The 18,157-nt window shown below is 31.0% G+C and overlaps 1 long non-coding RNA gene and 2 pseudogenes across 2 annotated transcripts; 1 reads left to right on the forward strand and 2 right to left on the reverse strand.

Moving 5' to 3' along the window:
* Positions 1 to 323: 323 nt before the first annotated feature.
* On the reverse strand, positions 324 to 2,614 carry LOC145016992 (histidine biosynthesis bifunctional protein hisIE, chloroplastic pseudogene; annotated as a pseudogene).
* A 1,081-nt stretch (positions 2,615 to 3,695) lies between these two features.
* On the forward strand, positions 3,696 to 5,546 carry LOC145017173 (uncharacterized). Of its 2 annotated transcripts, XR_013666408.1 has the most exons (4): positions 3,697 to 4,396; positions 4,499 to 4,667; positions 4,789 to 5,083; positions 5,336 to 5,546. It is a non-coding gene; the product is annotated as an uncharacterized LOC145017173 (long non-coding RNA). The 2 variants fall into 2 exon arrangements; XR_013666407.1 differs by having other exon boundaries at positions 3,696 to 4,396; positions 4,499 to 5,083.
* An 8,866-nt stretch (positions 5,547 to 14,412) lies between these two features.
* Positions 14,413 to 16,705, reverse strand: LOC145016994 (histidine biosynthesis bifunctional protein hisIE, chloroplastic pseudogene; annotated as a pseudogene).
* Between the last annotated feature and the right edge of the window lie 1,452 nt (positions 16,706 to 18,157).

Here is an 18,157-nt window from a genome sequence, read left to right on the forward strand (position 1 = left end):
TTGATCAACACACAACTTTGTGTACTCGATCTCCTAGTCCTTCACTTGACACTTTGTCAATGAATTAGTCTAATTTCCAAATACGTAATTTCTCATTCATCGTGCATCCACGTTGCATGATTCCAAGTTTCTGTCCAATTGAAACTTGGGCGATGAGAAACTCTCCCTATTTGGTAAATTCCTAACATTTCCATAAATAACATAACTAAGAATCATATCCATTCGTTGTAGAAATATGCAAACATCAATTTTCATAACGATTTCATTGCAAGGAAGTAAACAAATAAATAAATAAGTCATTATACTTTGAAAGATCTATCCAATTATAACAACACTGAAAACTGCTTTATATTTGAATGAAATTTATATAACTGCATAAAATTTTCCAAGTAAAAGAAAGAAAGAAACAAAAGTAAGATGTTATAAACTTATAGTAACAAACAAACGAATTAAAGAAAGTAGATTACTATTACATGCATTGAAAGAAAAGAACTTACAGAATCACGATCACAATCAAGGAAGATATCATGAACATTGATGAAATTAAGAGAAGTTTCTCCTTTTATCCACAATGAAGATCTTGATCTGCTATAAAAAGTTGCTTTTTTGGAAGCAATTGTGGTAGCAAGTGCATCCCTATTGGCAAATCCTTGCATTAAAATTGCCCCTGAATCAACATTTTGAGCTATAGCCACAGCCAAACCCTTTTCATCCCATTTCACACTGTCCAACACCCAATTTAACTGAAATTGCTTTTGTTAACATAACTTTAATTTCATGCTTTTTATAGGAGTATATAACATCATATAATAACTTCAAAAGTTTCAAATACCTAACATAACATCAACAAGATGACAAACATCTTAATGCTTAAAAAGATATAATAGTTGAACCTATTTTGTATTTCGTTGAAGGGTAGTTTAGACATTTGACGATAGTTAAACAACGTTCTTGTATATTGCATGCAAATAAGTTAGCTAAGGGAAGTAATAAGTAATAAGTAATAAGTGATAAGTAATAAAAATATCTACTCTCTCTCTCTCCATTCTCTTTGAATTGTAAAAAATCCATTTTGAATTCGAATGTTTTCTTGTAAAATTTGCACATTGGTAACTTTACAATTGGTGGGGTTTATAAAGGGTATTTGGGACATTTGATAAAAGCTGAAAACTTCATTTGAACCATATGTTGCAATTTTTTGAGGGATGTATCACTAAGTAGATGTTTGTAAGAGAAAATTGGTAAATAAACTCATATATAGAGAATGTTCTTTGTTAAATCAAAAAAGGTCTTTGTTTATAGGAGAAAAGAAGGTTATCCATATAGACAAAATGAAATAACGAATTTATTACTAATTCACTACCCCTTTTGGTTATTGGCCATTCAATGATGAAATTTGAGGAGAACATGTTAATCTACATTGCAAATTTGCAATTAAACATTCAATACTCAATATACAACTATATAGACCTTCAGATCAAATTGAGATAATGTTAAATATGCAGAAAACAGCTAGGATACGAGAATCTGTAATCACAGAAAAGTATGATGAAGTAGAGAGCTTCATATAAATTTACCTTAGATTCAAGATGAATGTTTTGATCAGGTTTCTTACTGCAAGCCTTGACAGCAAAACATCTACTGTTGGATGTATCAGTTCGTGTGTGGCAGCTTCCATGGTTGAAAATGCTTTCTCGTGAAGAAATTTGCAGAGCTCTAAGTCCATGAAAATTTGCAAACGCCATAGGAAATAAAGCACCTAAAGAAAAATGTGAAGTAAATAAAGAAAATGGTGGGAAAAAGGGGGATTGAATCTTGATAATAATCAAGAGGACAAGTGTAACACTAGACACAGATAAGAAAATGCCATTTGTTAAGAAAAGAAGCTACACTACGATTTTGGATAATATCTGTACTAAACTCCACACATCCATCTTAAAAGAAATCCACATTTCAACTTCTGAATGTTCAGAAAGCTTCGTTTTAGACTCAAAATTGACATAAATGTAATTTCAAAGGAAGATCCATACAGGATTTGAACTATAAATCTTAACTTTGAAAAGGAATAGTCTCCTTCTTTCACAGACGGAGTAACAGGTACAACAACACCACTACACTGACGTTGATGCCTCCAATTCGCAAACAGCATGCATAGCAGTTTCATTTCAAAAAAACTTATTTGAAAACAGCGTGTGAACTCAGAAAACTTAAATCCATTCATCACGGAATACTAGAAATGCATCTGCTCGATTTTGTCAGGATGCATGTCACATCCATATCAGATAACAAGACTTGGCAATTCAATGCATGTTCAAATCAAATAAAGATATAGAAGATACACGGGGATGAGATGATTCAGGTCCTCAAAATGAGATTCTACATCATCGATGACGCAACATTAGGGGACAAAATCTACAAGTAAACGTAAGGCTCAGAATCAAATTCTTACAAGGTTTGTTCGTGGGAGAGATGAGTTTGTGCCACATACCTGAGAGAAAGAGAGAGAGCTTTGACTGATAGCACAGGCTCAGCTGAGAAGGGGGAAACGGGGGAGTAGGGCAAAGTGGAGTGGAGAAAGACTGGTTTGAACAGGATATATGTTTATCGCGAAATGAAAAATAAATAAATCAATATCACAAAAGTTATTTGCAATATAGCAGATGATTTTATATTTTTATTTGAGAGGGTGTTTTGAGATTTAATTTGAAAAATATTTATTGATTTTTTAGTTTTAAAAAAAAATTATCAAAAAATGTTTGAAAAGTTAATAAGTATTTTCTAAAATAGGTTTTTACTAGTTTTAAAAGTGAAATTTTCTTGTTAACTTAAAAAGAAAATAATAAGGAGATCCTTTTTTGTTTTTCGTTGTATACCAAAGGTTAATTTAAAAAAAATTAAATATAAATTTCAAAATATTTAAAAACTTTGAATTTATAGAAATAATAAAATTATTATAAAAAAAATGCTTTTATCTTTTAAATTTAAGCAAATAATTTAAATAAATAAAAGAAATTAATGAGTTTTAGTTTTATGAAATTTTAAATTAAAAATTAAGTTCATTAATTAAATTGATATTCATTTATTAGTACATTTATTGCAATTATTACATGTGGAATTTAATAAACTATAAAAACTTATAAAATAACATGTGAAAATTAAAAAAAATAATTCAAAATAACTACAAAATGATATTTGGCAATTGAATGAGAGTGTGATAAGTGGCCAAAATAACATTCATTTATTAGAGATGATATGTTTGTATACTAAATAGACTTAAATATGTATGTTTGTATTTTTTATATTTTGTCTTAATCCAAACACTCTAAAAAAAGAAATATCAATTTATAACTTTTATTACCATGCAAGATAATCCAAACATTTATATATATATATATATATATATATATATATATATATATATATATATATATATATATCTATACTACCTTATAATAGAAATCCAACTATTTCCATAAATAGATTCAATATAATAATAATATTTTTTAAGACGTCCAAACCATTAAGCTGTTAGTACAAGTAATCATTAATAAAATAATATTAAATTTTAAGAGGTATAACCCTTATTACGCTATTTACAATGAGTTTATGCATAGAAAAATACCAAATCTTACGCGGTTAACATGAATTACGTACATATTGAATAGGCTTTGGCTTTCTTCTTCAAATTGAACTGGTCAAAGAAGAACCCGTCTTCCTCAGATTTTGCCAATTGAATCGGTCTATAGATAAACTTTATATATCATCTCTTATCTTAGTATCTATAGCCCTTCCTTGTAGAATAACCCTAGATGAGTCGCCATCTCTTCTCTCCTTGAACTCTCTCCCTCTCTATTAAATACTCTAAAATTCCTCCCATATTCGACGCAGTTACCCACCACACCTTGACCACTGAGACCATTACAGTCGCTGCTAAACACCTCTGCCTTTCTCTTCTCTTGCATATCTCCTTTAGAAACCCGAATATCGAACATCACAACACCATCAGTAAACTTTGTTGTCACATAACCTTCACTACCATCAAACAGGCCACCTTCATCATCATCGCACTTCATCTTACCACCGTTCACAACCCCCATCTCTCGACATTTAGCATATGCTACTGTTCTATTCTCTAATTATTTGATTTTGATCGATTGCACCGGTCAAGTCTAGAACGAATCTTTTTCTTCATATCTCTGCCCCATCCCCTTATATGACCAATTGACTGCAAAAAATTTCTTATCTGTGAGGTCGTAAGTGTTACGCATTTTACACACATACCTGGAGACCTAACCATCTACTACTCACAGCTGGTCGCACTCGACTCTCTAGAAACCTCAGACAACCATTTTCACAACAAGTGTCACAGTGGACCAGGATCCAACACGATTTCAAGGTTAGTGCTCTTTAAGCCATATGCACACACATATTCTCTTTTTGTGGTCATAGGTCTCCAACCATCTCTCTCTCTCTCTCTCTCTCTCTCTCTCTATTGCAGAACCAGGAGGCAAACACTATTAATTTACAAACGTTCTCTAACAATACAGGTTTTTGTTAGCAATTTTAAAGTGTTCTTTTCAGTCATTTATCACATAATCGTCAATGTTTACTCTCAATTTCCGGTGTTTCCTCTCCATTTCAGGTTCTGATGTTTGTCTACATTTTGGGTAATCATTTGTATATTAAATATTCTTGTATAAGTGTATCTAGAGTAAAGCTTTCTTGTTTAAGTGGTACTAAGGGTATTTGTGTCCTTTTGACATTTCTCAACTATCTGTATCAATTCAGGTATATCTTCAACTATCTGTACTGATATGGACTCCAGTTAATGAAGGAAATATCTTATTACTCTATCATTTTACTGTAGTTGTTGAATCCTTATCCATTTAATTAATGTTTGTTTTCAAGAAAAATAACAATTTTTGTTATGAATTGGGTGAAAATCACAGAAATCGAACTGTTATCATGACCTCACCACCATCGTCTACCATCTTTGTCTTCTCCCCTATCTTTGTATTCACACTCTAATTAAACCCCAACGTTGAAGCCTTCACTAACCATCTCCATCTTCACCACTATCCAGGTAAATAGTTCTATCAAATTCTCTGTTCCATGTTTTTTTTTAGTTTTACTTAATTGTCATATAATGATTTTACTCTGTGTTTCATGGATATATCGATTCTTACACTCACCTATGTTGTTTAAGATTATTTAGAGCTATTCATAAATGCCAGATTATTTGATGAGATCAGCACACACTATTTCCAACCAGTTTTAGGGTTAGTTGTTTATTTTATTCACAATTTATGAGCTTGTTTTACATTATTTTTTGCAGGAGTATATTGCCTAACACCCAATGTGCAGAATATTGGTTCAAGTTAATTCAATATATTTCAAAACTTGACTATGATTATTGTGTTTAATTCATCTTGGTTTTGTTTTTGGATTGTAAGAATTTTATTATTTTTTTAAGTTGTTTTAGTTTATCTGATTTATAGGTTTTGGATAATTTTTTCATTTGATGTCCACTCTCTCATTTTTTCGAAGCACGACCTGTTACTTCATCTCTTCAACAGTTCAACTGATTGTGATTCTCACGATTAAAAGAAAGAGTGATTTTATTCTAGAGAATTATCTCCCCTTACAAGCTCAAGTTAAGTTTTTTTTAACCCAAATTGCACATTTGGTATTATCAATATTCTTAATATTTGAATGCAATTGCAGATTAGCTAATACCGTACTTCCATTTTATCTTATTCTTTGCATTGAAAACAACTAAATACAAGGAATAGCATCGTACTTTCATTTATATGCGAAACTCTAAGCTTTCTTCCCCAATTCGCATTTATACATTAAAAACTTCGCATTTTCATTCAAATTCTTCGCATCTTGCATCCATCCGTCTTTGAGTTCATTCGCATTTCATCGCATTAACTGAGAAATTAATCAGTTGTCTCATATTCGCATTTCAGTTGTTTGAGAAACCCAGATACGAACCCAAATGCGAAACCCACTGATTTCAAATGCGAACCAACCAAAAATCATCAACCACGTACTTGTGTCACCAAATGCGAACTGAATATCACCATTAAATTCTCCTCGCATTCTATAGATGCGAACACAATCCAGATCTCCGACTCCAAGCTTGCGAAATCAAAATCAATTAACCTCAAACAAATCGTGAACTTCTTATGCGAACTGTTTTGACCCACAAAACCAAATGCGAACTCAATTGATGTCATATGCGAACTGATTTCATAGATGCGAACACAATTGATTTCATATGCGAATCCACATCCATCGATATGAAACCAATACCAGTTACAAGTAATTAGTAGCAACCATCGATCCTCTAATTTTCAATTACTCAGCCTTCGCTTTTCATACAACCCGTCGACCCTGAAAAATCGATAAACACCAAATGTCTCATTTTTAGATCGATTTTCTGATTAAATGTCATATTTGAAGAATGATCGATTTTCTGATTAAATGACCCCATTTTGCGAAGTTGGACCACTTATATTATTTCTTGAAAAGATTAGGTGCCAAATGCGAAACTCTAAGCTTTCTTCCCCAATTCGCATTTATACATTAAAAACTTCGCATTTTCATTCAAATTCTTCGCATCTTGCATCCATCCGTCTTTGAGTTCATTCGCATTTCATCGCATTAACTGAGAAATTAATCAGTTGTCTCATATTCGCATTTCAGTTGTTTGAGAAACCCAGATACGAACCCAAATGCGAAACCCACTGATTTCAAATGCGAACCAACCAAAAATCATCAACCACGTACTTGTGTCACCAAATGCGAACTGAATATCACCATTAAATTCTCCTCGCATTCTATAGATGCGAACACAATCCAGATCTCCGACTCCAAGCTTGCGAAATCAAAATCAATTAACCTCAAACAAATCGTGAACTTCTTATGCGAACTGTTTTGACCCACAAAACCAAATGCGAACTCAATTGATGTCATATGCGAACTGATTTCATAGATGCGAACACAATTGATTTCATATGCGAATCCACATCCATCGATATGAAACCAATACCAGTTACAAGTAATTAGTAGCAACCATCGATCCTCTAATTTTCAATTACTCAGCCTTCGCTTTTCATACAACCCGTCGACCCTGAAAAATCGATAAACACCAAATGTCTCATTTTTAGATCGATTTTCTGATTAAATGTCATATTTGAAGAATGATCGATTTTCTGATTAAATGACCCCATTTTGCGAAGTTGGACCACTTATATTATTTCTTGAAAAGATCAGGTGCCAAATGCGAAACTCTAAGCTTTCTTCCCCAATTCGCATTTATACATTAAAAACTTCGCATTTTCATTCAAATTCTTCGCATCTTGCATCCATCCGTCTTTGAGTTCATTCGCATTTCATCGCATTAACTGAGAAATTAATCAGTTGTCTCATATTCGCATTTCAGTTGTTTGAGAAACCCAGATACGAACCCAAATGCGAAACCCACTAATTTCAAATGCGAACCAACCAAAAATCATCAACCACGTACTTGTGTCACCAAATGCGAACTGAATATCACCATTAAATTCTCCTCGCATTCTATAGATGCGAACACAATCCAGATCTCCGACTCCAAGCTTGCGATATCAAAATCAATTAACCTCAAACAAATCGTGAACTTCTTATGCGAACTGTTTTGACCCACAAAACCAAATGCGAACTCAATTGATGTCATATGCGAACTGATTTCATAGATGCGAACACAATTGATTTCATATGCGAATCCACATCCATCGATATGAAACCAATACCAGTTACAAGTAATTAGTAGCAACCATCGATCCTCTAATTTTCAATTACTCAGCCTTCGCTTTTCATACAACCCGTCGACCCTGAAAAATCGATAAACACCAAATGTCTCATTTTTAGATCGATTTTCTGATTAAATGTCATATTTGAAGAATGATCGATTTTCTGATTAAATGACCCCATTTTGCGAAGTTGGACCACTTATATTATTTCTTGAAAAGATCAGGTGCCAAATGCGAAACTCTAAGCTTTCTTCCCCAATTCGCATTTATACATTAAAAACTTCGCATTTTCATTCAAATTCTTCGCATCTTGCATCCATCCGTCTTTGAGTTCATTCGCATTTCATCGCATTAACTGAGAAATTAATCAGTTGTCTCATATTCGCATTTCAGTTGTTTGAGAAACCCAGATACGAACCCAAATGCGAAACCCACTAATTTCAAATGCGAACCAACCAAAAATCATCAACCACGTACTTGTCTCACCAAATGCGAACTGAATATCACCATTAAATTCTCCTCGCATTCTATAGATGCGAACACAATCCAGATCTCCGACTCCAAGCTTGCGATATCAAAATCAATTAACCTCAAACAAATCGTGAACTTCTTATGGGAACTGTTTTGACCCACAAAACCAAATGCGAACTCAATTGATGTCATATGCGAACTGATTTCATAGATGCGAACACAATTGATTTCATATGCGAATCCACATCCATCGATATGAAACCAATACCAGTTACAAGTAATTAGTAGCAACCATCGATCCTCTAATTTTCAATTACTCAGCCTTCGCTTTTCATACAACCCGTCGACCCTGAAAAATCGATAAACACCAAATGTCTCATTTTTAGATCGATTTTCTGATTAAATGTCATATTTGAAGAATGATCGATTTTCTGATTAAATGACCCCATTTTGCGAAGTTGGACCACTTATATTATTTCTTGAAAAGATCAGGTGCCAAATGCGAAACTCTAAGCTTTCTTCCCCAATTCGCATTTATACATTAAAAACTTCGCATTTTCATTCAAATTCTTCGCATCTTGCATCCATCCGTCTTTGAGTTCATTCGCATTTCATCGCATTAACTGAGAAATTAATCAGTTGTCTCATATTCGCATTTCAGTTGTTTGAGAAACCCAGATACGAACCCAAATGCGAAACCCACTAATTTCAAATGCGAACCAACCAAAAATCATCAACCACGTACTTGTGTCACCAAATGCGAACTGAATATCACCATTAAATTCTCCTCGCATTCTATAGATGCGAACACAATCCAGATCTCCGACTCCAAGCTTGCGAAATCAAAATCAATTAACCTCAAACAAATCGTGAACTTCTTATGCGAACTGTTTTGACCCACAAAACCAAATGCGAACTCAATTGATGTCATATGCGAACTGATTTCATAGATGCGAACACAATTGATTTCATATGCGAATCCACATCCATCGATATGAAACCAATACCAGTTACAAGCAATTAGTAGCAACCATCGATCCTCTAATGAGGAAACAGTTTCCTATTCGATTGTGCTTTGCAATGACAATCAATAAAGCTCAGGGACAAACAATTCCATATGTAGGTATCTATCTTCCAGAACCAGTATTCTCGCATGGACAACTTTATGTTGCATTGTCCAGAGGGGTTTCACGTTGCAATACAAAAGTATTAGTAAACCCTAACGAAAATTCAAAAGGTGATGGGGTTTATACAGCAAATGTGGTGTATAAAGAAGTATTGCACGATTAATATTTTGTGTCGTCTTGATTGGTTGCTTTTTATTGGTTATTTGATGCATGATGTAACAAATAACACCATAGTTTGATTATATTGTCTTCAACATGTACTTTTTTTTAACATAACAATTTTGTAATGGAAACATATCACCGAAAGAACTCACGTGCCCCGCCGCTTTGCGCGGGTAGACGGCTAGTGTATATTAAATGATATCCATAATTATTGATTTTTTAATGTAAACTAATTATATTCATCATTAATATCGGTAATAATATTCTTTCAAAATAAATTCGCATCTAGGTTTTTATGTATGGGTTCATATTTTGTTTCATGACTCATTCACTCAAAATACAACAAAGTAGCCTAGAACATTGAGAACAAGAGTGTATTCTAGCAGAATTAGAGTTTATTCTACAAGAATGAGAATATATTTTAACAGAATGACAGTGTATTCTAACAGAATGATAGTGTGTTCTAGAAGAATACACTTTTGTTCTTCATATTTCATGCAACTTTGTTATTTTAAGTGAGTGGATCCATAAACAAAACACAAATCCATACATAAAAACTTAGATGCACATTCATTCTGAAAGAACTTTATTGTTGACATTAATGACGGATTTAATTAGTTTCCATAAAAAGAGAATTATAATTATAGATATATATCCTATAATAAATGAAGGTTTTTTTGCTACATATCCTCTTCTCATTCATTTGGACACATGGCATTTTCTAGAATTTTTAAAATTTCTATTTTCCACTTGTCATTTTATTGTATTTTTTATTTTATTAAATTAAAATTCCACATTTAATGTGTAAGGTAATATATATGTAAAGTATTTATTAGAAAGAGTTTTTATATGTAATGTATTCAGTACATTAAAGTCTCATTAATTTTAATAATTCAAATTTTTTTCATTTTTCTTATAAATTCAAACTTTTCAAATTGTTAAAATTTTATATTTGTTTTTTTATAATTAAACTAATGTAATACATGAATCTCACACCTAGTCATTTAATAAACATACAATTATTAAAATCATTTAATATTTATCTTTATTTAATTAAATAATTATTTAATTTTACTCAATTCCTATTGGTGCATTCTAGTACACGATAAATGTAAGAAACACATGAACTTACCCCCCCCCCCCCCCCCACACACACACACATGTATATATATATATATATATATATATATATATATATATATATATATATATATAAGTTTATAAGCATTTCTATCAAAAATAATTTATTATATAAAATAAGCAATCAGAAACACCTTATTCTTTCGTAATTTAAATGATCATATTAGTTATATCAGTTACTTAGGTGCTATTTGTTTTTTTAGAAAAAAACACTTATGACCACTTCTTGTTGCGTTGCGCAGCACATGCATATCAGTTGCCCTTTCACAAGTGTTTTGTTTTTTCAAAGACTTCTAATTTAAAATTTGTTATGCGTGTGTTGCGTGGCGCAACACTGAACCATCATCTTCAAACCACTTCTTATTTACTTTAAGTTATATTATTCAAGTTTTAATTTTATTTTTCAACATATTTATTATTTTAATAATATTTGAAGAATATGTAAACATGTGGAGTATATTTTACATAAATTCAAATAATTTAAAAAAAATCATTTGGTAAATTTCATATAAATATTTTTTGTGTTATATTATCTGTAACCAAGTATTAATAAATTATAAAGTTAATCATTAAAATTATCAAATTTATTGAAGTTTACCGGAAAAATAATCATTATCTTCAAATTGTATTCCATCCCTTAATACAAGGCAATCCATGGCCCAAATTGCAATTATCTTATAATTACAATTCCAATGCTCGAGATACATATTATCAATGTGCAACCGATTAGCAAGATACAACTAATCACTCGAGATAGTGGGTTTAATCCAATGCTCAAATCATATTCATAAGCACTCATGAACGTTGCAGCAAACATTTGCTTATGTCTAATACTCTTTTAGACAATCCACACACCAATTCACGACAGTCTTCATTCATATCTACTTCCAACATATGAACGACTGTGGCCCGTTTGAATAATTCGATTATGCTTAATAAACTCAATTATTCTGGAAGTCAAAACATGCAAGGTGAAACACAAGAATAATACTAATCCCATATGGCCTCAAACCTTTGAGTATAAACAAAACACGTTTTATTTATCACCATATCGATTACTCATTATTTGTCGTTTCGGGTAATCAACTTTTTACTTGAATTACAACACTTGTCCCATGCTCCTAGCATGCACACAATGTTTACCTACGGTTCTTACTTTTGTGAAATAGACAAATTGAACACATTTCCAATCATTCTCATTTTACAACTCCAAATCCATTTTCTTAAGTGTAAGAATATCAAATTCTCGCTACTTATAGAATATGCTAGATTCTAACACTTTATGCAACGATCCTTTCATAATGTCACTGCACCAAAGTCACAAAGACTATTGCTAATGCTATTATAAAGTCCTCTATCGGAGATTGTTACAAGAAAATTCCTTAGATATGATGTCTCTCACTCAAAGTACATTCCTTTGAACATCCTTTTGCATAAACGTTTATAATCTAGTCATAGATTTTCAATATTCAAATCCTAATATGGACACGCTTCCATATTTTCCTCATGACAACTCATTCTGAATAGAATCTTTTCTATTTGTAATGATGTCAATATTGTCCATCCAATATGGAAACATTTCCATAATTTCCAATACTATACTTCCAACTACTCACAAGCGACCAATCCTCATCGAACTTTGGATTGTTCTTTGATAGTTGTTTAATTATTTTAGTCAAAACCGATTCTAGTCCCTTTTCCCTCTAAATGTGCTAGACATTTGGAAAATTTTAGAATGGTCAAACATTAAAGCATTTGCAATCGATCCTATACCCGAAGCGTATGGGACACGATGCACAATGTTTTATTTGCTATGTTCTTAAAATCGGATTGTGAAAAAGGAATGTTGTAATCATAATCGAAATTTTAAGAACACACTATGTACTTTTGACTAAATTTATTAACATTCCACAACCTAATCCTTTAGATTTGAAATGAAGCATAATATTCTCTCCCTTAATTATAGCAAAACAACTATACAACCCTTACGACTTTGCAAGGTATAACTCTTGTTTTTCTATAATTAATATTGCCAACTTGCAAAACTTTCCATAATAATCATACAATCATAACTTTTATGCTCTCACTATCATGATGATTACTATAAAACATAACACTTATGCTCCCACTAGCTTCGACATGTATTCATAAACATCTTAACTTTCAGAAAGACAATACCTATTGAATTTCTTAAGTCCATGTTTCTAATACTTAGTGCTTTGATTATATTTTATCAAGGCTTCTTGAACTTGTACACCTTTGCCTTCGATAGTTCATATGTGTGTCTTAAACAATTAAGACTAATTGCCAAACCTCACAATTCAAATTATGGAAAGGGATACCATAACCATAATTGAATTCGAGAATGCAATTTTACAATCACTATCCTTTTAAAATCTTTCTTAGTGAAAGCATTTCCTCACAATCATTTTCATGAAGGAGGAAAACTTATGACACTTAGATTTAAATGGTGTATTTGTTCCTATCCATGTGAATTTGTTAAAACCAAAGTTTACGACAAATTCAAACTCATATGGATCAAAGTTTCTTAATCTTGATTTCTTGCCTCATGATAGCACAGCTGCCCACCACGTCTTCAAATAAGTTAAGCATCTCACCTTTTTCTTGTCAATGTACATTTCATTGATCAAGGTGCTTTGCCTTTTATGCGTTCAAAATGAGAACTCATAGAACTCGCATGCATAATTAACTTAATTTGAATGGCATAGAAACAAAATAATGTCATCACGATAGGTTGTAAACCTTAACTCGTGTGCTAGTGATGATCGATAAGGTTTATTTGATTTGATCTTGAAACTTTTCGAGACCATTAAGACTCCCACTGACTCCTTGACATATAAGATTCTTTTGTCAATAAACATTTCTTGACAAACAATTTTTCAAGAGTTAGTGTAGCTTGTATCAAAACACTTCATAAATTGGTCCTAGTTGGTCTTTGTCTTATCCAAGACATCACAACTCTCCACAATTGATGAATGTTATAAACCTTCTTAATACTATTCACTCAATGTCACAATCTTGACTTTAAGACTTGTTTTGGAACGAAGTATGATTGACTTCTTGATTTGACCATTTCTTCAATCTTTGATTCCTCTTCTTGGACATACAATTGTACCAAGACTCACTTGGAGGATCAATTAAGATACAAACTTTGCATGTTACAAACCTATCATAAAGCATAAAAGCTACTCTCCCTTCTTCTTAGAATGGGGAAACTTTTATCTTTCTGCCTACTTGATTCTTCTTATTCGTTCTACTATTGATCTAAACTCTTTAAACAATTCAGAATTACACTTAATCTTGTAAGTGTAATCATATTTACTAAGCCTTTAGTAAATCATAACGAATATCTTTGTTACTCTTATGGTGAACTTGATCAACACACAACTTTGTGTACTCGATCTCCTAGTCCTTCACTTGACACTTTGTCAATGAATTAGTCTAATTTCCAAATACGTAATTTCTCATTCATCGTGCATCCACGTTGCATGATTCCAAGTTTCTGTCCAATTGAAACTTGGGCGATGAGAAACTCTCCCTATTTGGTAAATTCCTAACATTTCCATAAATAACATAACTAAGAATCATATCCATTCGTTGTAGAAATATGCAAACATCAATTTTCATAACGATTTCATTGCAAGGAAGTAAACAAATAAATAAATAAGTCATTATACTTTGAAAGATCTATCCAATTATAACAACACTGAAAACTGCTTTATATTTGAATGAAATTTATATAACTGCATAAAATTTTCCAAGTAAAAGAAAGAAAGAAACAAAAGTAAGATGTTATAAACTTATAGTAACAAACAAACGAATTAAAGAAAGTAGATTACTATTACATGCATTGAAAGAAAAGAACTTACAGAATCACGATCACAATCAAGGAAGATATCATGAACATTGATGAAATTAAGAGAAGTTTCTCCTTTTATCCACAATGAAGATCTTGATCTGCTATAAAAAGTTGCTTTTTTGGAAGCAATTGTGGTAGCAAGTGCATCCCTATTGGCAAATCCTTGCATTAAAATTGCCCCTGAATCAACATTTTGAGCTATAGCCACAGCCAAACCCTTTTCATCCCATTTCACACTGTCCAACACCCAATTTAACTGAAATTGCTTTTGTTAACATAACTTTAATTTCATGATTTTTATAGGAGTATATAACATCATATAATAACTTCAAAAGTTTCAAATACCTAACATAACATCAACAAGATGACAAACATCTTAATGCTTAAAAAGATATAATAGTTGAACCTATTTTGTATTTCGTTGAAGGGTAGTTTAGACATTTGACGATAGTTAAACAACGTTCTTGTATATTGCATGCAAATAAGTTAGCTAAGGGAAGTAATAAGTAATAAGTAATAAGTGATAAGTAATAACAATATCTACTCTCTCTCTCTCTCCATTCTCTTTGAATTGTAAAAAATCCATTTTGAATTCGAATGTTTTCTTGTAAAATTTGCACATTGGTAACTTTACAATTGGTGGGGTTTATAAAGGGTATTTGGGACATTTGATAAAAGCTGAAAACTTCATTTGAACCATATGTTGCAATTTTTTGAGGGATGTATCACTAAGTAGATGTTTGTAAGAGAAAATTGGTAAATAAACTCATATATAGAGAATGTTCTTTGTTAAATCAAAAAAGGTCTTTGTTTATAGGAGAAAAGAAGGTTATCCATATAGACAAAATGAAATAACGAATTTATTACTAATTCACTACCCCTTTTGGTTATTGGCCATTCAATGATGAAATTTGAGGAGAACATGTTAATCTACATTGCAAATTTGCAATTAAACATTCAATACTCAATATACAACTATATAGACCTTCAGATCAAATTGAGATAATGTTAAATATGCAGAAAACAGCTAGGATACGAGAATCTGTAATCACAGAAAAGTATGATGAAGTAGAGAGCTTCATATAAATTTACCTTAGATTCAAGATGAATGTTTTGATCAGGTTTCTTACTGCAAGCCTTGACAGCAAAACATCTACTGTTGGATGTATCAGTTCGTGTGTGGCAGCTTCCATGGTTGAAAATGCTTTCTCGTGAAGAAATTTGCAGAGCTCTAAGTCCATGAAAATTTGCAAACGCCATAGGAAATAAAGCACCTAAAGAAAAATGTGAAGTAAATAAAGAAAATGGTGGGAAAAAGGGGGATTGAATCTTGATAATAATCAAGAGGACAAGTGTAACACTAGACACAGATAAGAAAATGCCATTTGTTAAGAAAAGAAGCTACACTACGATTTTGGATAATATCTGTACTAAACTCCACACATCCATCTTAAAAGAAATCCACATTTCAACTTCTGAATGTTCAGAAAGCTTCGTTTTAGACTCAAAATTGACATAAATGTAATTTCAAAGGAAGATCCATACAGGATTTGAACTATAAATCTTAACTTTGAAAAGGAATAGTCTCCTTCTTTCACAGACGGAGTAACAGGTACAACAACACCACTACACTGACGTTGATGCCTCCAATTCGCAAACAACATGCATAGCAGTTTCATTTCAAAAAAACTTATTTGAAAACAGCGTGTGAACTCAGACAACTTAAATCCATTCATCACGGAATACTAGAAATGCATCTGCTCGATTTTGTCAGGATGCATGTCACATCCATATCAGATAACAAGACTTGGCAATTCAATGCATGTTCAAATCAAATAAAGATATAGAAGATACACGGGGATGAGATGATTCAGGTCCTCAAAATGAGATTCTACATCATCGATGACGCAACATTAGGGGACAAAATCTACAAGTAAACGTAGGGCTCAGAATCAAATTCTTACAAGGTTTGTTCGTGGGAGAGATGAGTTTGTGCCACATACCTGAGAGAAAGAGAGAGAGCTTTGACTGATAGCACAGGCTCAGCTGAGAAGGGGGAAACGGGGGAGTAGGGCAAAGTGGAGTGGAGAAAGACTGGTTTGAACAGGATATATGTTTATCGCGAAATGAAAAATAAATAAATCAATATCACAAAAGTTATTTGCAATATAGCAGATGATTTTATATTTTTATTTGAGAGGGTGTTTTGAGATTTAATTTGAAAAATATTTATTGATTTTTTAGTTTTAAAAAAAATTATCAAAAAATGTTTGAAAAGTTAATAAGTATTTTCTAAAATAGGTTTTTACTAGTTTTAAAAGTGAAATTTTCTTGTTAACTTAAAAAGAAAATAATAAAGAGATCCTTTTTTGTTTTTCGTTGTATACCAAAGGTTAATTTAAAAAAAATTAAATATAAATTTCAAAATATTTAAAAACTTTGAATTTATAGAAATAATAAAATTATTATAAAAAAAATGCTTTTATCGTTTAAATTTAAGCAAATAATTTAAATAAATAAAAGAAATTAATGAGTTTTAGTTTTATGAAATTTTAAATTAAAAATTAAGTTCATTAATTAAATTGATATTCATTTATTAGTACATTTATTGCAATTATTACATGTGGAATTTAATAAACTATAAAAACTTATAAAATAACATGTGAAAATTAAAAAAAAATAATTCAAAATAACTACAAAATGATATTTGGCAATTGAATGAGAGTGTGATAAGTGGCCAAAATAACATTCATTTATTAGAGATGATATGTTTGTATACTAAATAGACTTAAATATGTATGTTTGTATTTTTTATATTTTGTCTTAATTCAAACACTCTAAAAAAAGAAATATCAATTTATAACTTTTATTACCATGCAAGATAATCCAAACATTTATATATATATATATATATATATATATATATATATATATATATATATATATATATATATATATATATACACTTAAATATGTATGTATTTTTTTGTCATTTTAAATATATAAGTTAACCTAAACATTTTTAAAAAATATATTAATTTATAATGTTTGTTGACACATAAGATAATCCAAACACACACACACACACACACACACACATATATATATATATATATATATATATATATATATATATATATATATGTTCAAATGGTTCTCACATCTATTGTGTGCTAAAATACGTTAATAAAAATTTTGTAAAAAATAAAATATTATTTAATCAAATAAAGATAGATATTAAATGATTTCCATAATTATATGTATATTAAATGATTTTCATAATTATATGTATATTAAATGATATCCATAATTATTGATTTTTTAATGTAAACTAATTATATTCATCATTAATATCGGTAATAATATTCTTTCAAAATAAATTCGCATCTAGGTTTTTATGTATGGGTTCATATTTTGTTTCATGACTCATTCACTCAAAATACAACAAAGTAGCCTAGAACATTGAGAACAAGAGTGTATTCTAGCAGAATTAGAGTTTATTCTACAAGAATGAGAATATATTTTAACAGAATGACAGTGTATTCTAACAGAATGATAGTGTGTTCTAGAAGAATACACTT

The sequence above is a fragment of the Lactuca saligna genome, chromosome 9 (genome assembly GCF_052625555.1).
Source record: "Lactuca saligna cultivar CGN05327 chromosome 9, ASM5262555v1, whole genome shotgun sequence".
Taxonomy (NCBI): domain Eukaryota; kingdom Viridiplantae; phylum Streptophyta; class Magnoliopsida; order Asterales; family Asteraceae; genus Lactuca; species Lactuca saligna.